General features: G+C 38.6%; 1 protein-coding gene across 1 annotated transcript in view; it reads left to right on the top strand.

Moving 5' to 3' along the window:
- Window positions 1-36: 36 nt before the first annotated feature.
- The window catches only part of grin2db (glutamate receptor, ionotropic, N-methyl D-aspartate 2D, b), a 71,014-nt gene continuing 49,091 nt past the window's right edge, over window positions 37-21,959 (top strand). The window contains exon 1 of the mRNA XM_079894799.1: window positions 37-238. The gene's annotated coding sequence lies outside the window, so the exon portion shown is untranslated. The remainder of the gene's footprint in view (window positions 239-21,959) is intronic.

Genomic DNA, 21,959 nt, shown 5'->3' with positions numbered 1-21,959 from the left:
AGAGAGAGAGTGGGAGAGAGGAGCAAGAGAGAGAGAGAGGAGGGAGCGGGAGATAGGTGGAGAGAGAGAGAGGGAGAGGGAGAGAGAGAGAGCTCGCGAAAATTGAATACATGTAGAATATATATATTTCTAGGTGTATTTCCCCCGGAGAAGCCGCAAAAAGGATACCTCGAGGGGAATGATGTGAAGAGAATGGAGGGCCGAAAGGAGAGAGGGGGGACAGGCGCGTGAAAACACAGTAAGTAACAGTTTAATGAATACTGCTGTGTTTTTGCACGGACTTGACTGCGTGGAGCGAGGAGGCACTGACAGTCCACCGGCGGCTCCGGGTGAGGGTAACGTTACTGGAAAAGATGGATGGCACGCGAAAGATAGATGGATACGGCCGGCGCGCGCTGGTGTTTGACCCTTCTGTCATTGCTGCACGCGCGCACATATGCCAGTGCTTATAAGCCCACTTGTTCCTCAGTGAAACAGCACATACTTAGACTTTTCTTGCTCTCTCACTGCACAGCTACGCGCAGAGGTTACAGCAACACGCGAAAACGCACGCGCCTGGAAACGGCACTGAGACACGCGCAGTCTGCGGGCACAATTAGTGATTTTCATAAAAACAACAACTGTGAAGCAACTGAATATTAAAACGTGTTTAAAATGCTGCTTCGGTGCGGCTAATGATCGTGTGTCGATACGCCGCGCTGTCAGGTTGCTCGTCTCCAGTTGTGTATGTAAACTGCGGATTTATCAATTTTACTGAGCACAGTTTTCAGTGTCTCACAGTGTGTGTTTGATATTCTTGGTGTTTCAGTGCCATGCGAGCTTATTAACATAGCATAGCCTATTTATTTTCGAGTATTTTTTATGTAATCATTTAAATGGAAGACAGTGAATTGGAATATCTCAATACACCAATTGCTTTCGTTTTTCAAAGTCAGGCCATTTGCTTTTTAATAGTTGGGTAAGAAATCAGTGAGATTTATGAGCAGCGCTCATTATGTTAATTTCATATGAGCCCATCATAGGCCCACAGTTTTCCTCCTGCGATATGAATCAAACCGTTGGCGTTTAGATGAAGTAAAATCATTTATGTGGGGCTTCTGCTTCATATTCTGTAATAAGTTTTACTCCCTCCTTGCGCCAAACTTATTAAAGCTGTTAAGATGGAGCCTGGAGTCCTGCAGAGGGAATGTGAGGTCTTAATGTACACCAAGACAGGCCTGAGATCAGTGCTGGCATACATCATACACAGAAAACATTTTAGTTCAATTATATGTTTTAGAGTAGTAGGAGCTTGTTGTGCAACGTGACCTTTCATAAGCTTCATTCTGTACTGATTTGCTGTCTTGAGACTCTTTTCACATACAGTACATGTACTGTATCTGCCATAGGTGAGAAAAGATTACGACCTCCAAAAAAAGCATATTTATTGAACAAGGCATGTTGTGGATACTGGGCACGCAAATCACCAAGGACTACACACACACACACACACACACACACACACACACACACACACACTGCAGTACTGTAATGCGCACAGTAATGTTAATGTGTTGCCTTCAGTGTCAATATAGCTTCACTCCAGCGGTCTGTCTTACAGCTGCTTTCCAGGCTTTACTGTAGAGGGAGGGGGAGTGCACTTATAAAGAAGGAAGGAGAGTGAAAGAATGAAAGAGTATAGAATGAAAGAAGGTGAGAGACTATTATGCACTGAAGAGGAGGATGTAGCAGAGGTGTGGATACAGATGAAGCTGGATGGGGAGGAGAAGACTCTTAGACAGAAATACAGTGAAGGATGGGGAAAAGAGAAATACAGTGCAAACAGAATGAGGGAGTGAGTGGAGGAAATGAAGGAGAGGAAGAAAGGGAGAAGAGGAATTGAATATCTGAGACTGAACATGGTTGGAGGGCTCAGACAGAAAGATGAGAGCAGCTTGAATCAACGTTTGCATTTCTCTTTACCTCTTTCTCCTTTTTCTGTTTCAGCGCATTGATTCTTTATCTTCTCCTTTACCTTTGCTCTCTATCCTCTCTATCATTCCCTCTCGGGCTTTCTGGCTCTAGAGTATTGCTGCTTTTTTAACATCTCTTTTTTCTGCTGGATCCCTCTCTTCAGCGTTTCTGTATCAGTCTCTTCATCTGATTACTTTCCTCTCTCTTTTTTTTTGTTCACATAGCTGTGTTGATGAGTCCAGCATGCCCCAAACTGTATCCAACTCCCTCTCAGTATCCCCCGTTCACTTAAATGTGACTAATTAAGGTAAAGCTCGTTAACACAGAACATCAATTAGTCTTTAACGAGATCATAGGCTGGTGTTTGAAAGAGATTACATTGCTCCCCTCTCCCCTGACTCCCCAGAGGTTAGACTGGCTCGCTATTGATAAAGGCCATTCTAATTTACATTAGACCTCAGACGCAGTTTGGGTGCTTGGGGTCAGATGGAGAAAGCACGTGGGACACCACAGTTGCTCCGACATTCAGATCAAAATAAAGCAGCCCACCCTGTCTCACACACAGAGCTATTGCTGCGTTAGGGACGTTTACATTGAAAGCAATTTTTATTTTAAAAACACATGATGCTGGGCAGTGGAATAACAAAAAAAAAACAAGGTCTAGAGACACATTTTTTTTACTTCTTTTAACTTATGGAACCGTTTTCCGCCACATATGATATGCTTTGATAAATCATAATTGTGAGATAAAAAGTCAAAATTGACAAAAAGTCAAAATTATTATACTATAACTACAATTTTTTTTTTTTTTTACGAAGAGTTAAGTCATATCATGACTTGTCATAAGTATGAGAAATCAGAATTGACAAAAATAGTTAAAATTGTTATATTAAACAAATATGAGATATAAAGTCAAAATGAGATGCTGAGTCGAAATCGACAGAAAGTCAAAATTCGGAGAGGTCACAATTAAAAATAATCTACAATGTCATCATTTTCATTCAAGTTGTATGAAATAAAATTCATAATTATGAAATAAAAAGTCAATTATAACAAAAAAATCTGACTTTTCATTTCATAATGATTTTTATTCTGTCTTTTTTATGTTGTCTTAGGATTTAGTTATTTTTATTTAATAATTATGACTTTTTATGTCTTAATGATTTACCAAATCATTTTTTATGTGGCTAAAATTGTGATTCCATTTTAACTTGAGTGTCGTGTTTTTAGAAAAACGTCTCATTTGCAAGACGCAGCAAAAGACGTGAGCGCAGTAGTCAAACATGTCTGTCTAACAAACATTTTTAAAAGCATTTTGTGTAAAAGGCACCTTACTGTTATACAGCTGAGGCCAAGTAGTAGTAAAGGAGCCATGGAAGGAGGAGGAAAAGGAGGAAAATAAAAAGAAGGAGTGTTTCTATGAAAAGGGAAACAGAAGCGACTTTTAACAAGAAAGCCGGAAATGTTAGCATATTAAGAGGAAACGTTGACACAGAAAGTGTAGCACTCAGTGGCATCCTGTTCTAATCAGCCATGAGTTTCCACAGGAAGCCGAGTCTTCCCTTTCACCCATCTCCACGGTTACCGTAACCACGGATATTTCGGTCTAACTACAACTGCGGTCCTGTACAGTTACCACGGAAATCCCTGCAAGACTTCCCTCGTTTCCATAGACAATTCACCTGAGAGCTTAACGTGAGCTCGCTGACACTGTGTGAGATCATGGCGTCTCTTGATTCATTCATCTCTGATATCCCATCAAACACATGTCCATAAAACACTATTGACAGATGTAAACTAACAATGGCTGAAAATCAAGCCAGTGTGGACCTTGCTTTCCCCCTGAGGAGGTCTCTAGTGATAAGACATGTATTGTGATGCTGTTTCTGTGAAGTGGAGAGGTGCAGAGATGTGTATAGCAGCTGTTGGATGAAACAAGATGAGATTCAGGGGCAGTGAAATGACACGGATAATGGTGGACCAGGCTGAGGAGACATTTTGGGCTGTATTCAAGGTGCTGATTGATCATACTGACAGATTTCTGTTCAGTATGTTAATGGAGAAGAAGGAGGACAAGAAAGATGGCATGCTTTTACCTGACACAGATCTAGAAAAGATAAAGCTGAAATATTTTTGTTTAGATCAAGGCAAGAACAGAAATGGTTCATTGATGAATGAATGAATGAGGCATTTATATAGCGCTTTCATATACTACTGTACACCCGAAGCGCTGTACAATCATATCAGGGGATCCCTCCTCAACCACCGCCATATAAGTTTGATAACTTTTAGTTACTTATTTAAAATAAACATAACAGCTTCAAAAAAAAATTTTTTCGGGATGGGTGTGTGTAATTTATGTTGTTGAGCAAAATGGCCAAGTTTCGTAACCTTATGTTTAGCACAGGCCTTATTTTACTCATTAATTGAAAAACCCCATTCAAAAAAAACCTATAGGAAAATCCCAAGGGATCCACTGGCGAATTAGTCTTCTGGGTTTTGACATCATCCCTGAACCACTCTATAGTAGTTACTTACTATGCTAAAACTGTTAACAACAACAGACTTCAAAAGTGAGCAGTGCTACATTTGCACATTTTGTTACAGTGAATTACAGTTGCATAATATCTTGCGACCGTTGATCGTGTACTTGTGTTATTATGCCTTTAAGACTAAACGTTTGGTATTCTGTGACATATTAAATGTTGTTACACATTTTGTTGATTGTAATATGACATAAATATAACTAAATGTGAAAAGGATAGTTCATCACCCCCCATTGATTCATGAACTCATTCTTATGTCGTTCCAAACCTGTATACTCTAAACAGAAATAAAGACAGAAAGTCAAACAGGTTTGGAATGACTGACATGAGAGTGAGTATATGTTTCTAAAAATAAAATGTATAACTACTGTAGGCCTAGGCTATATGTGATGAAGTCAGGGCTGAGTAATAATTTGAACCAGCTGGACCAGCAATAAATCCTCATTTTTTTACCCCTTCAAAATACCATTTTTTTGTTATTGCTAGACTTTGAGTTGTAATCCTCCTCACCTGTAATTTTTTTTATTGTTTTTGAATTGTGATAAATGTAGGTATGAAGTAGAAATATCCATGTAGTGTAGATTGTTTGCTCAGATTACCTGTTCAAAGTATTCACCTTCAGTCCAGTTGTGCGTGTGGGTCTGTGTGTGAGAGAGAAGGGGAGATAGGGAAAGACAGAGAAAGAGATTGTAAGTGTAATCAAGCATGTGATGCACAGGTGTGCATGTTGGTGCATCAGTAATGTAATGTTGCTGCAGGCCTATATGAGCAGTGCTGTTACATCCGTGTAACATTCGTCTGATTGTAACAACTGTTTGCCAAGTAGTTTAAATATCATAAATTATTAATATCTTTATGTGGCTTTAGGGTCTGGCATTTCTTAATGCTATCCTGTTTACCCTTTGTGCATGTGTGTTTAGGAATGCTGCCTGCATTTAGATTTTAAATATCTATAGATACACTGTCTAAATGATTGAAGAGAGGAGGGTGTTCTTGCGTTATTACAGCCATAATTTGCTGGTTAACTCACAGCATGGTGTGCTGAGCACGAGAGAAAATGTCTCATTGGGCAACAACTGTCATCTGTTTCAAAGAAATAGGACAACGCAAGGCTGCATTTATGAAATGATGCATTAATTTAAACTCTGTGCAACTCTGACACACAGTTTTTTTGTTTTTTTTTGGCTTTGTTGCCTCAACAACTTTCATTAAAAGTACAGGAATTATGAGCTCCCCCATTGCTTTGTCTGTCTCATCATCTCTTTCTTCCCACCACACGTGGTGATTAGGGGCAACTGCACATAAGCAACCTAGAGAGATTACCTTGAGACTAATATACATACTAATTGCATAGTACTTTGCATGCATAATAAGCCCATCCGAAAAGCTCAATACACAGTCACAAAACTGTAAGATGATGGGCGTGGCCTCAGTCTGGATTCTGACCAGTCGGCATTAATAAAAAAAAGAATATTAATCATAAATTCAATTCCCTAAGATGCTGTTGCCTTAAGGGATAGCTCACCCAAAAGAGATTCAAATGAGAGTTCTGTCATAATTTACTCAGCCTCCTGTTGTTCCAAACCAAAAATATTTTTGTTCATCTTCGAAACACTTATGTTTTTTTTATGGATACCAGAGAAATTTCTGTCCCTCACAAGAGTTAGTTCACCCAAAAATGAAATTTCTGTCATCAATTACTCACCCTTGTGTCGTTCCAAACCCGTAAGACCTCAGTTAATCTTCGGAACACAAATTAAGATCTTTTTGATGAAATCCGAGAGCTTTCTGATAACCACTTTCAAGTCCTGGAAAAGTAGTAAAGATATTGTTAAAATAGTCCATGTGACTACAGTGGTTCAACCTTAATTTTATGAAGCGACGAGAATACATTTTGGACAAAAAAAAACCCCAAAAAAAATAACAACTTTATTCAACAATTTCTTTTCTTCCTTGTCAGTCTCTAATGCTGTTCGCATTGTAAACACAGCGCTTCCGGGTTCAATGTCAGGAAACAGGAATTAATATTGACAAAAGATTAAGTGCTGCAGTCTATTTAAAAATGTTAAATTAATTTGAATTAATTAATTTAAAAAAATAAATGGTTTTGAATGAATGAACGATTAACACAGAAATAACAATATAGTGCGGTTCAAAACTGCTTTCTCTGGGTCAGTGGCAGCACAAACACCTATTTGAATGTTCTGGTATGATTCTGTCAAAGGTTTAGGCACAGACAAATGGTTGTCATTTAGAAAAAAAGGTTTTGTGTGTGTGTTTGAATCGAGATCAAGATCTTTTAGCGATTAATCGTTCAGCTCTAGTGAGAACTGATGGGTTTGAAATGTTGTAAAAGCGGCATTTATTTTTTATATAATTATACATTATAGGCGTTTTTATTACTCAACAGGTACCTGAGTAAGGTATTTTTTTGGAGAGTAAACAAAAGTCGGCACACTGCCACTGCTGCTACCAAAGAATCAATTTATTGAACAATCTACTGAGATGAGTCTTTGGAAGGAGCAGTGGCAGTGTGCCGACTTTTGTTTATTCTCTAGTGAAGTGCTTGATCTGATCGCGCACCTGTCTAAAGTTTTCTGGATGTGTGCATAATACTACTGTACTTCGAATAAGGTATTTTATTGAACAGAAAAATTGCCATATGTAGCTCTTTAAAGTCCGCGTGAACCGGAAGTTGCGAACGACTTTTCTCCAGTGTTGTGACGTATTTCCCAGTGAAACGGAATATTGAACAGAGGGCAGGGTTTTACTCTAGCGCTCCTCCTCTCCATCTCTAGCAAACGGTTTGAGGGGAGTGGTTAAGCGTTTCCCAACACAAGCCGTCAAACCTACATCATCAGAGAAGGAACGCCATTCCAGACCGGAAGTAACTTTTCAGACTTTGATTAAAGATTACAACGGCAAACAATTTTTTTCTGTGTATTAACTTGCACGGATTAATTTTTCACCACAAGACTAGTAATATGCGCTAACAAAGTAAATAGGGTCAATTTTGATTTCAGTTGGACTTTAACAGTTCATTGTAAAGCATTATCTATTGTAAAGGGTCATTTCATTTTGGTTGTAGTGCTGTGCTGGAATTTATTTTCAAGGATGTACCGTGACTATTAATGGGGATAGCTACAGTAACGTCTTCAGCTAATCAGATTGAGATCCTTTCCATCTAAACTATAGATGGATATATACAGTAGATCTACTATAGATATAAACTATCTCTTAAGCCTAGTAGTAAATGTTTTATGAGCAGTAGGATAATCTCTCTCTCTCTTTTTTTAGTTAAGAGAAAGAACCGTATTCATCTGTAAAGTCACAGAGCCGAAGCACAACCAAAACAATGTTCTTCTGCAAAATGAATGCAGTTTTGTTTTTTAATTGCTAGAGGCCTAAAAGTTACATAGTGTACCTTTAAAATAGATTACCATTAAATGTAATATTGAACAACCCACTTAAAACTAAAATGAAGTGCTTTACATGTGCTTTTAGTATGTTATTCAATACAGAAAAATAAGAACAAACATTAAGGTCTGTTCTTGCTTTCGGTTGTGCTTTCATGTTTACTGTATTTGATGTGCCCTGTTTGCGTTGTTCAATGTTGATATGTGAATAAATGAAATCTGTTCATCATATAAAGCAATTGTGTCTCCTCAGACTTGGATTAAACGTTTTGATTCATAGATTACTTTTATGATGTCATTATGAACTTTTTGAAGTGCCAAATGTAATGGTTCTTCAATGGAAGGGCAGAAATCTGTCAGGTTTGATTAAAAATATCTTCATTTGTGTTTCAAAGATGAACCAAAGTCCTGTGGGTTTAAAACAACATGAGGGTGAGGTAATGACAGAATTTTCATTTTTGGCCGAACTATCCATTTAATATTATTTTGTAATTTTCCCCTTTTATTTATGTTGTGATGATTTTTAATTCCGCTCACGTCCCCCTGTTTCTTCATTAACGATTCACAACACCTTGTAACATGCAAGCAAACAGACATTTCCACAACACCACAAATGACCCAATAATGCCACATGGCGGGAGTCGGTGTTACCTGTAAAACAATCCAAACCGTGCATGTTTCATAGCAGTCGTGTCAAAGATTGAAAGTCCACGACAGGCTTTTTGTCATGTTAACAACATTCCCATTGACCTTTAATAATGACCATGTCAAACAACGAGTCACAGCGCTTGCACAGCGAAGGGCAGATGAAGCCAATAACACGACCATTTCCGATTACATTTACATTTATTTTCTTGGCAGACGCTCTTCTACCAAAGTGATTTGCAAGAGGCTGCGTGCGTTGCATTGCTACAAACCGCAGCATGTTTGTGTGTTGTCTGTGCAATGGAGCACTGGGGTGCACACGAGTGTAAGTGTCATTATGCCATGTGAGCACATGTGCTCCCTATCACCAATTTTATAATGTATGTTTGTGTGCGAGCGCGCGTGTGTGTGGTCGCCCTGCGCATCTGTGCCTGAAATTACATGTTAGTGGGTAAAGCCAAGTGTTCTCTTGCAAGTGTATGTCTGTGTGTGTGTGTGTGTGTGTGTGTGTGTGTGTGTGTGTGTGTGTGTGTTGAGGCGGGCACAGGAGGAAGCTGACAGCTGTGAGAGTGTATCAGTGTCCATGAAGATTGTGTTGATGTGCACAGTGTGTATCCGGCTTCTTTTCTGGCACCCGGTGTGTGTGAGGACTGGCCAGATGTGGTGTGAAAGCATGTGTGTGTGACTGATTGAGAGAGTGTAATTTGATGCGTGTCCTTATTTCCAATCCAAGTTGTCGTTGCGGATATGTAGACGAAACTTCACAAACAATTTGGTCTGTTTTAAGAGTGCAGGTTAGTTCCAGAGAGTCTCTGTTTGTAGATCAGTTCACACAAGTGAAACAACCGTGCCATTTATTTAAAGTGCATTTTTATATTGGTCTTATCGAAAATCATGGTTTTCAGTTTAAACTTACTTGCATAGAAAAACTATTTTGTTTAAATAGTATTTTCACTTGACACCAGAGTGTAATGTGTAGAACACATACTGGCTAGCTTTACTGACTGCAGAAATTATTGTGGGTTTTATTAATTATATTTGATTAGGCTAATTTATACATTTTTGGTACATAACAGAAAACATGATACATACTTTTAAAAAGACATCACATTATAAAAAGACCTTTTTTTAAAATAAAGTAAACTAAATTAAACATTGTCTTACAAAATGTTTCATGTTATAGCCTAGCTAATTTAACTTTTGTTTATGGTGAAATTAATTTAAGTAAAAAGCCCCAAAAATATTATATTGATATATTAAATTTATAGATACCTACAAAGTAACATTTTGGCTTATGTCTAAAGAAAATATATAAAGTATGATATTTATAATAAAATGGAAAATAAATCTTTTTTGATTAATATTACATCAAAATTTAAGATTTGAAACTAAATAATAAATATAATTTGAGAAATTAATTTATTTTGCTGTATTTTTTCAAAGTATAATTTTTTTCTTCAGTGTATGACTACACGCATTGTTTTACTGTGTGTGTGTTTAGTGTTATTATGCAGCTGTCGTCAGTGAAGCTCCCTCCTCACAGCGGTGTGTGTCTGAGAGGTGTGAGGAGGGATGCTTTAAGACTGCTGGCTTTCAGCTCGAGCTCTCCTCCTCCTTCATCTCCTCTCATCAGCACCTCCCACTCATCCTGTGCCACTCCACTGGCTCCCAATCCTTTCTCTCCCCACCGCACTGAACAGATAGGAGCTCTACATTCACTTTGGCTCATGTAGAACTGTAACCGCCTTTCATTTTTGGATGCTCATCAGATGCTTCATTAGGTTTTTTGAAAGACTTCATTCTCGATTTGCCAAAAATGTAAAACAATATGCTTGTTGGGTTGCCCGCTGAATAAAACTACATAGCGAAACATGACAATCATTTGATTTTGTGATAATCATCACAAAAAAATGAAAAACAAAACAAAAACACTAGTTGATTCATATTCAATGACTGGGTCAATGACATGTACTGTAAGAGTAAACTTTTAAAAATGTAGTTTGACACAGTTGTTTTTAGTTTGTGCCAAGTTATGTTTATTCATGTTGGTTTCATATTGTTTTGAAAAACGATTATACAATTTTCAAGAAAAGTTGGATTTATTTACTCTAAAAAATATAGCCTACTATATAGGCCTAGCTATGGAAAAAGATCTTTGCAAAATTAGCTATATATATATTGAAGGCCTATATATTACAACTCATGAATTATTCATTTGTAGTTTTTGGGGGAGTCGCACGTACATGACATTTTATAACCTGAACTTGCCTGCCTTGTCATAAAAAGGTCAAATTATCTGATAGTTTAATATAGCCTACTTATTGACAATCATGAGGGTCATCACATGTTGCTTGGTTGCACTACAGTACCTGACTATGATTTGGTGTACAAAAGTTTTTCAAATACAGCACTAAGCACTAAAGAGGCTTTCTTAAAATATTTCTTCTAAGAAATAATAATACAAATATGTAAAACTACTTGAGGTTTTAATATTAAGATTTTGTTTCAGTGAGGGTACTTTTCTTAATTAAGACATCAGGACAGTTATATCGGCCTAACATTTTTTACTTTTTGCTATTATGAAATTGCAAACATGCTCATCGTAGACAATGTGTATTCTAGTCAATGCCATTGCATTTTTAATGAGTAGTATTGGAGGTAATTTAGATAATAAAAAACAAACATAGAGTGTTGCGTCGTTGACCTGACTGTTATGATATTGCATCTAAATCTGTGTGTTTTTGCTGGATAATGGTCTTTTTGCACTGTAGCGCTCAGCGAAGAGGCCACTCTCCCTGATGGATTGCATCTCCTGGCTTGCTTATTTCCCCCGCTCTCAGGAAGTCAGGTCTCTTTCTCCAGGGCAATTTCCACTTAAAATCTCAATCATATTCAAATGTTAGAGTGGCACAACACAGGGCAACTGTTTTTTTTTATATATATTTTTTTTTACTAAACCCCCAACCAAGTTAATGAGGTTTTTCAGATTTTTAAAATGAAACTGTGCGATTAATCTAGGCAACCAATGAATAGCTAATGCTCATGGTAGTCAATTATCTGTGGATAGAGGCAGGAGGAGGCCATTCCTGGTCATTTATAATTAAATTTTAGTTAAGAGTCGGTTTGAGTGGCCTGTTTCTTTAGAGGAGCTTTGATTCAACAGCTGAAGCTTGACTTACACGCATCATTTACCGCTGTTGTTTAGTGCTAACAATCTTTTAAAGCTGCAATAAATCAGTTTCTAGTTAAATCCACCTGTACAAGGAAAAAGTAAATTCAACGACCAACACTTGTTAAAGAAATCCATATCCTGCCTTGAGGTGCTCAGATTCTTTGTGGGTTATACAGAAGCTAGGATCTTCTGAGGACTGGTGGTGTTATAGAGGGTGAAGTCGGATCTTAGGGCAGACACTGCCCAAGGGCTCATAGATTTTGGATGGTGTATGATCCAAGTTGACTCACGGCATTTCCCTCGGTGTGTCCTTAGAACGGGTCTAATCCTTAAAACACTCCATTGTGCTTGACAGAAAGGCAGGATGCAGGATCTCAGTGGGGCCTGGAAGCTTAAGGGATGTGCTGGTTGAGTCAACCCCAGGCAGGGCATCATGTAGAGACCGCCACGGAGGTTTGTGGCGCTGAACTCTTACTCGAGGGTCCTCGGAGCCAGCTGCCGGCTGGTAGCAGTATCCAGGAGCCCATTCATCAATGCAGAGCCTCTGAATAGCAGCCAAATATTCAACCTAGGCTCAATGGAAAAATGTGCTTCTACCTACATTTTTGCAAAACTCCAAAAACGTACATGCAATTCATTAGCCTGGAAATCCAGACCTAAATCTAAAAGATTAATGGTCTGGCATCAACTAATGAAAATTGGCCAGCTCGAGGGGCGACACCAAGCATACATTTGAAAATCTCAATGCACGCAATTGGATAACACTACGACCAATCACAACAAGCCCCATACGCTTAGCTACAGTACCAGCGGAGCTAACTGGTAGATTAGACTCTTGCAATATCCGGTCGGCAAAACAGCAAAAACGCCCTTCTTGCAAAGGAACGATTCGAGCATCGTCTTCTGTTCCTCTTTTAGATAAAAAGCCAAGTCGCACATCGGACGAGAAGCGCAGTGCCGCGTCGCGCAGTGCCACGTCTTTAAAATTCAAACACATTATTCTCTATCAGTGTACACACACCGGCGGCGCCATTCGGCGTCTGTCCGCGGCGCCCAGCTACGGCTCAGGACCTTGTTCAAAATCCTGCCGTGCCACAGAGCGCCATTTACATAGTTTTATATTAAATGTACATTTATTTGTCTCAAATCGTCATTAATGTATACTGACTTCACCCTGTGCTGCAATATACATTTAGTTTTACATTAATTTACAGAAATCAGTTGCGTGGATGAAAACTGCTGATGTTATCGGATTTTCAGGTGATATTCTCAATTCATTCAGTTAACGGACACTCTGAGGTAAAGTGTTCAGACTGCAGACTTAGCAACGATTGTATTTAATTGTACAGTACAATCATAACATGGTACAGACATTATCTTAATTCCATAATGTCCTTAAACATAACAATATTGCTGGCCATAAACTGAGAAAGTGCGCGTCCGGTGTGCGATATCTCGAGTTGTCCTAGACGCGACGCGGTGACTGCGCTTTTCGTACGGTGTGCGACCCCCTTAACTCGTTCATTGTAGCGGCCAAAGCTGTTTCAAACAACTGGTGTTCATCCATAGCCATCTTGCAATGTTTACTAATGACTTCGACGTCACAGCACTGTCGTCATCTGTTTAGCTCGCCTCTGGCCCGCCTATATCAGATAACCCGATGTGATTGGTGCAGCTCGGATACAAGGGCATATTTAATGAGCATCATTACTCGACGCCAGAGTAAACTCGCTGAGCTTGTGCTCTCGCGAGAACTCTGGATTTCCCGGGTAGCAATTCACTGTGTTTCCAGCTGAAATTACCACTAGTGGCGGTATAACACATGCAACTTTTAATCCTTTTCACACAAATTATGATTACACGGACAGATTCTAAGTTAATAAAGACTTATTTTCATGCAGTTCCTTGCACAATATTATTTTGTGACCTCAAAACACTTTTACCATACTGCTTGATTTTTAAACTAACAGGCCTACTTGCAAGCTAAAATGGCATGGTTGCTTCAGCAAATGCCTTTTATCCCCTCACGTTTGTGACACCTTGAGTTAGGTTTAGGGTAGGGTTTAGGTGGTATGTTAATTTTTTAATGCGATAAAGCATTAACCCTTTAGCGCCACTCATCGGACATTTCATTTCCGAACTGATTGCATGATACAGAATATGTGCAACAACCAATGTAATAAAATGTTGCCAGATTTACGTTCATCTATTTCAGATAAAACTGAACACAGTTTTAGAGCCACTCATGCAACATTTCAATTTGAAAGTATTGCAAAATGTGCAAGAAGCAATGTAATATAATTTTGCATAAATGTTGCTACAGGCATGCTTTTTCAATCAGCCTGAGTTGGAAAATGTTGGATACCATAGTTGGTGAAAATTGGGCGGAGACATGGCATGATATTGTTTGAGGGGCTGTTTTTAGGATTGTAAGGACGAGTGTAAGGATGTTTCATAAGGTAAATAAAGCAAAGTGAATTAGGAGCATTGTTCTTTTGCAAATGCAGTGAATGAATTGCAGGGGATCTATTTTATTAGAATGGCTTGTGAAATTGTTCTTTTCTTATGGACAGGAAACTTGTTTTCTCAGCATGGATAAATTGGGCAAATTAATGTCTTTGGCTTAGCTTGTTATGTTAATAGAGGCCATGGGGGTTGTTTTTAGTGAATGGAAGTTATTAGGGTGCTGATTTATGAATGGGAGGATTCAAAGGTGTTTCTTTGTTTTGTGAATGGGGACAGAGGAGCCTGTTGGATCAAATCAACTCCGTATAACCACGAACATGTGCATGTTTGAGGCAGAGGCACGGTGTGATCAGCTGGCACGCTACACAAGAACATAGTGTTCTTCAACCTTTAAAGCAGTTCAGGGCCTCCAAACAGAAGGCAGAAAGAGAGTGGGAAAATGTGAGTGAGTGTGAGAGAGAAAGTGAGCAAAAATGCTGCATAGAGGGCTGTGTGGAAAGGCCAGCTAAAAAAATTCTCATTTCAGCTCTCAGGTTTTCCAGAATGAATTGAGAAAAATGATTCACACTGAGAGTTTTTTTTTTTTCCCCTATAATGTTGTTCTTGTTTATTTGTTCAGATGTGGCTGCTGTTTCAAACATCTCTGCTTCCTGCCTTCATCAGTGAAATAAATTACGAGATAATGAGAAAGAGGCTGCCATCGAGGCTCTGCTATTTCTGACAGTGAATGTTGTGCTGGTTTTGAGTCACAATGAAGGAAAGTGGAATGGTTATTATTTAAGACCAATATCAACATTCGTGAGGTTTCTCGTTTTCAGGACTTAAAAAAAAAAAGTCTGTGTCAACTGGCTGCTCATTTTTCATCTATTTGTATTGAATTTATTTGATGTAGACACAAATATGGTTCCAAAACCTACTCTGTCCGAAATTGCATACTCAGTAGGTTAATTTAATGAAGAACTGCATCTGTTAAACTTTTGTTTTATGTTATAAATGTGTGTAGTATGAATGAAATCCAGACCCGCCTTGTTGGCTCTGTTGTGAACTATGGTGTTGCTTCTCTGCCATTCATGACTCTTCTCCTGTGGCCTTATGGGATGGTAAAATATCAAATGTGCACTCCAGAATCATGTTGGAATTAGTAGGTCAATGATATTTTCACCTACCATTTTTTGAATACTAGATAGCAGGGAATGGGTTTGTCAAATGGACGAGTGCTACCAGTAACAATCGGTACTAAAAATAAAGTTGATGGTACCATAATTTCTGCAGTAACCAGTATATTCGGTACCCGCTGATAGACGCTGCTTTCAAACGCTCACTTTCGTGTTTGTTTGAGTGCTCTCTGTGAGTCATAGATTTCTGTTTACAGAGTGTTTTTACAAGCGTGGAGAGTTGTAGCCAATCACAATCATATCTGTTGAGCATGTGAATGCAGTGGCCTTTCAGAGAGCTAGTCAGGAAGTTAGTCAGAATCCACTTTACACCGCTGTCCAACGCGAGCTGCTCGCTAGTGAATTTTTATTTTAACCAACAAAGTGTAAGCACAATAAGAGATTCGTTGCTTTTTTTATTATAATGAGAGTTTTAGCGAGAGTACAGAATTCAGTGATTTCAGTGACACTATAGAAATTGACAGCCTTCAGTTCACACAGAACGTGTTTTTGCTGTAAAAACGCAAGATGCAGGTCAGTGGAACAAAAAAAAGAGATGCATCTAAACTAGATGCATTTTTTAAAAGTTTAACTTATTTTAACCTGAGCACCGCTTTTTTAGAATGGCGTGTTAAGCGCGAGATGGTGCAAAGGACGCAAGACTTGAGCGCAACTGTTAAAGATGTCTGTTTAGCACGTGTTTACATCATGGAAATCATGAAAAAGTAGAAGCAGAATGGAAAAAATAATTTGTGTGAACGGCCCCTTAGTGATTATGAAGGGAGGGCTCTTCACTTGCTTATTTTATCAAGTTTCTGGTTTGACAACTGTATTTAAATGCGGGATTGAATCGGAAAATGCGATGATGTGACAACAGTTTTTAAAGTACTCAATTCAACAGTTTTTGCCCTGATGCAAAAATTGGTAGCCTACATAGAACCGCAAAATTGTATAGGTATTGGTACAGACTACTGAAAATTTGGTACTGTAACAACCCTAGTAGGGAAGTGTACATTAGCTAGTGAGCTGCCTATGTATAATTTTATGTCATCATAGTTGTACTTCTGACTCAAAGGCTGTTCCAAAAAGCATTTAAATTTTGCTGCATACCTTCTTTTGGCCAAATTCTAAGGCAATTCATGTATTCTTTGTGGAGAAGGCAATTCCATAATGCACTGAAATGAGCTCAGTGAAATAAATTTAAGATGGCAGAGAAGTGAGATAAATGTTAACTAATTTATAGTTCACTTATAATATGAAGAAAAAAAAGTGTGTGTGCCATATCTAGTTTAGTCAAAATCTCTAGATGGCACAGGCTGATTAGATACAATCTGCAAGCTCTCACCATTACCACATGGCATAAGCTGATTGGCCTTTGCTGATTCTGCAACCAATGAGATTGCTTTCTCAGCATATAAATAGTTTGGTTCAGTTTTCGCTGTATGAAAAACCCTCCAGCTCCACCTGCCTATATCTGCTATGGGATGTATGTGTGCTACTCATGCAGCAGCAGCAACATATCTTACATGCTCACATCAGCATGTCTGTGTAGGGCTGGTGATATGGACGAAATATGGACGAAATAAAAAGTCCATTGTTTCATATTATGCTCTATCATTTATTTTGTGGTGTCGCAAAATACATTGTTTACTGCAAATTTCATCATTTGGATGACTGCAATCTTACACGCAACCAATGGGATGCAGGCAGAAACGTGAATAGAGCTGGTAAGTCCCCCCGCCCATCCGTAAAACCCCAAGTGGACCTCTAGGTTGAAAAATCGTCAATGCAAGTGAATGGGAGAAAATAATTATTTTCTGGTCCCGTTTGAATTGTGCCATGAATATGTTGTCATATGTTGTCTGTGAATTTTTTATATCATTTTTCATGTTACGAGTTTGACAGTATATGGTATGATTCTTCGGCTAGCAGTTGTGGAAAAGACATAACGAGAAAGACTACATGTCGCCTATGTGACGTCACCCCATAAAGTTGACTTACCCGTGGTTTTCGCCAACCTCAACGATTTTGTCCTCTCCCTGAAATAAGGCGGTGAAGTGCACCAAAGACACAGTCATGTTTATCGGGATCCGTGAGCTAGTGTCCGTGTGCAGTGGTGGTGACGTTTCAAACGCGTCGAAAGCAGCGAAGAGTTGTAGTCCACAAAGTGCTCTCACACAAAGTCTAACCGTATCAAACTTCTACACGCTAAATTGTAGCATTCTTTACACGAAAAGTTATATAGAAAATTCACAGACAACATATGTTCACATTCATGGCACAATTCAAACGGGACCAGAAAATAATTATTTTCTCCCATTCACTTGCATTGACGATTTTTCAACCTAGAGGTCCAGTGGGGTTAGCGGAAGGGGCGGGACTTACCAGCTCTATAACAGCATGGCGAGTGAAGGGGAGACAGAACCGGTTGGCTCCGTCCAGAGCCATAGAGAGAAAGAGTTGCGACACTCCCATAGACCTCCGTTGTAAAAAATGGCGGCGCTTTTAACCGCCTACTTCCGGGATTTGAAGATCGGAATAGTTCCAAACACTGTCATTTAGGCGTCGGACACCATTCACTTACATTGCTGCGCTCGAGTTGTTCCAGAGTTAAGTTGCTGAAATATCGACCTCTTTTGAATTGTCAACTGTCTATATTGTATCAGAGGCCCTTTGCGATGCTTATACTGGTCTTCATTTGTACATGCACAGCGTAATTTATATTTTATGTTGGTTGTTTCAACCAATTTTCAAGCACTGCCTGCTAGCTAGTGCGACTTCGTCAGCTGTGACAGAGTTCGGTAATGAATCGCTACCACCTTTATAGCAACTTTTATTTAATTAAATTTTTTGGGATATACTAACTTTTCATTGTTTTATTGTCTTGAGTGAAGCGGCTTGTGAGAACAATGCTGGACCTCTAGGATTGTTATGGAATCACCAGTCCTGTCTGTTTCATGGATCACCTGCCCCTGGTTTTTGTGTTTCTTGTTCACACACACTCACACAAGCACACATTTTTGTTGTCTGTCATTGTTTAATAAAAAATATTTAAGTGAACTCTGAACTGACCGCCATGGCAGACCTCTTTGCGTGATCACGAAGGTAGGCTAATGGCTGAATCAAAATTTATAAGCAAAATCACGGGAATCAATAGCCTAATACAGCCCAGTTGTGCTAAAATAAATATCATGAGACGTCCATCATCAGATGAATGATATGGAAAAGTTAAGTTAGAGCCGCTAAAGCCAGTGCTACCCATGCGAACATGAACACTAAGCTTTTCCCTCCAAAAATATAGCCTAAAACTTATCTCCGAATGCAAAACTGACATTAACAAAATGCAATAATGCAATAACAGCTGAAAAAGTACTTGGGTGTGTGTTTTATTTTATATTTACCGTTCAATAATGCAATCGCTGCTGTCTGTCCCATAGAAGAACATGACAGCCAGCGTATGTTTTGGAACTATTGGGGCTTACATGAACCACGTGACAGCCATAGCGGCGACATCAAAGAGTGTCGCAACTCTTTCTCTCTATGGCTCTGGCTCCGTCGAGTCCGAGCAGGAGAAGGACCAGCCAGGACAAATCGAGGAGCTCGATCCTAAACGAGGGGTTACCTTTGTAGCATGGACATTGTTTGGTTAACTTTCTATATGTTTGGTTGACTGTTTTATTTTGATAATGAACAGGCTGCGATGTCAAGTTAACAATGCTAGAATGTGTGCGCGTGAGATGCCGGCGCGATTACAGGAATTGTTGTCGTTCTGAGAAACCTCTTAGCCTACTCCGTAATTTATGGTCATAGGGATAGAAGCAAGAATTGATTCAAAACTGTAAAGCTTTTGAAAATTACAGAAAACAAGCACGATGCTGTTTTCTGCCGTCTCGGTTTCCTTTCCGTGAGCTTTGGACCCCGTCAAAAAATTTCCTTTTGTTTTGTTACAATTATTTATGTGAAATAGCCTATATTTTGCGTATAGGCCTATATATTAGTTTTATATATTTCGTTTTATTCTGTTTTCTCCGTTCACAGAAGCACTTTAAGTGCGTGATGTGACGTTGTGTGATGTTCTACACTATCCTGCAATTTTCGCTGGTTTCAAAACGCACAACAAGCTGCCATATTACGTGCTATTCATTTTCACTGAAATGTAGGCCTAGGCCCAATTGTTTAACAGTTGGTGACAGTATATCCTCGGAAAAACTAACGCCAGTGCATTGCCATTGCGACTTACCTATGATGACTTGACACCTGACTGAGCACGAGCATCTCACTCACGTTGGATAGGCTATGCGTCAATATCACATTTGCACAGCCTGTACTATTTAAATTCGTGATTGGTTGACTGGCAAATAAAAATATTTAACAGAACGATACAATAACATTATTAACCAGTTAATGGCCATTTCAAATAAGCGTTTCTGTTCAGAACGATTACATTTGATTTAGTTTCCGTTTGGTTATGTTCCTGTCAAAATTTCGTTTGTTTACAGTTTTCGTTTTCGTTCATTGAACAGGTTCGGAGCCCTTATTGCTGCTACATTTTAAACTTGAAAGTACAATGTTTACTTTTGGCATTTTTATATAGCAATATTTTATGTTGGACCTGTAATCATTTGTTTTTGAAAAGTGTCTTAGATTTCATTCATATTTTACATTTCTACATTCTTAATCAAACATTTGCCCAGAAGTTCTAAATAAAGGGAGAAAAATACTCGCTTTAAATGACTACATTTTTGAGTAGGCTATACACCTTATTGGGTGGTTGATGTAAGCAATTTTAAAATCAATATCTAGATTTTAGGTTAAAATTTGAGTGGATTTCTAAGATAAAGGTAATTTTTTTAAAGGTTTATTGTAATGTTTTTAATCACTTTTTTTTTGCCTGTACTGCTTCCTTTGTGGTGTGACAAATGAATTTTGGAAATATTCCATGTAGTCTTTTAAATAATAAAAGTCATTAATGCTGCATGTATAACAATTTTTAAATAATTAGCTAGTTCTGTTTAAAATGCTTTCAGATGGAGTACAGCATGTCATCTCAAAGGTCAACAGCCCAATTAGGTTATTCAATCACTCCACTTGTGCTTCCCGTATTGAGTCTCCCATGCACTGTGTGTGAGGAACCCTATTTGTACGGTACACAGAGATGCCTATGTAGACAGCAAGGCAGCTCACTAGGTTTTGGAACAGCTAATCTACTTCTCTCAAACATATGGATCGTACGGTGGCCGAGAGAGCTCAACGCACTGCAACTGAAGAAAACACATGCAAATAAAAAAACACCCGCAAATTATGAAAACATCTTCATCAGTTTTACAACACGTGTTCTCCAAATACTCACAACACAACCAAATACAGAAACGCACTGCAAATAGCACAGACCACAATGGAAATGTTTCCAGGGGACCCCAATAAGTGACAAACTTGGCTGGGACATGCTTATTGCTCAAAGTATTTTTATTTTATCTTATTTTTATTTAACTTTTTTGTGTGCAAAACATACAGAGATGACATGTTTATGACATATAACTTTGTAGAAAATATACACAATGTATTAACAATATGTTCAATGTCATCAGAATACAAATGAGAAAAGAAGAGTTAACAATGAGCTTAAAACTAAAATAAATAAATAGATAAGATAGAGAAAAAGAACACAAGGGTAAGATATTAATCTATATCAGTTACATTGTACAAATGTTGTCATGCTATGTTTAAATAAGTTTCATAATAATGTTAGGTAATGCAGGGTCCAAAGATGAGAAGGCAAGTTTTAAAGTTGAGACACTCACACACAGATATAACGCATATTTTAAAAACTTTTTTTGTATAAAATGTATATTTATTTGCAACAGTTATGTTAACAGCAATAATAAGACATTTCTGTCATAAGAACAGCTATTCAGCTGATTCTCACCGTGCTGCGTTGTCATGGGAACATCCCTGGTGAAAATGAGGAAATGACGTTGTCTTTCGTTGCTACCTTCACCAAGTGCGATCCAAACGGCTACATAATGGTCACTCCTGCTCACTCCAAAGTCCCCACTTTAAGGGCTCTGCCCTTCGAAGGGAGTAGGGCATAGGCATGCTCACGAGCAATAAGCATGTCCCAGCCGGGTTCGTCACTTATTGGGGTCCCCCCTGGAAACATTTCCGTTGTGGTCTGTGCTATTTGCAGCGCGTTTCTGTATTTGCTTGTGTTGTGAACTTTTGCAGCACGTTGTGAGTGTTGTGAGTATTTGGAGCACACGTGTTGTGAAACTGATGAAGATGTTTTCATTATTTGCGGCGTATTTTTCTACATGCATTTGTTTTCTTCAGTTGCAGTGCTTTGACCTCTCTCGGCCACCGTAGGATTGTCTTAGAACGAAATCATTTTAAAAAGGGGGAAATCAAGCCAAATGAGAAATGCATTTAGTTGCAGAAATGCTTTGGAGATGAGGCCCTAGGAGTGCACTTACCTCTCTTTTTCATAGACCTCTGTCAGGTCCTAAGAGTTTTGTATTTGGGAAAAAAAAAAATGCTGGCAGCACTTTTGCTATTTTATCATTTAGCTGACAGTTTTATCCAAAGAGTATTACAGGGAAGGCCCCCCTGG

Source organism: Squalius cephalus, assembly GCF_949319135.1.
Source record: "Squalius cephalus genome assembly, chromosome: 15".
Classification (NCBI taxonomy): Eukaryota; Metazoa; Chordata; class Actinopteri; order Cypriniformes; family Leuciscidae; genus Squalius; species Squalius cephalus.
Note: the sequence above shows the minus strand (reverse complement) of the source record. Positions and strands in the feature narration are given on the sequence as shown.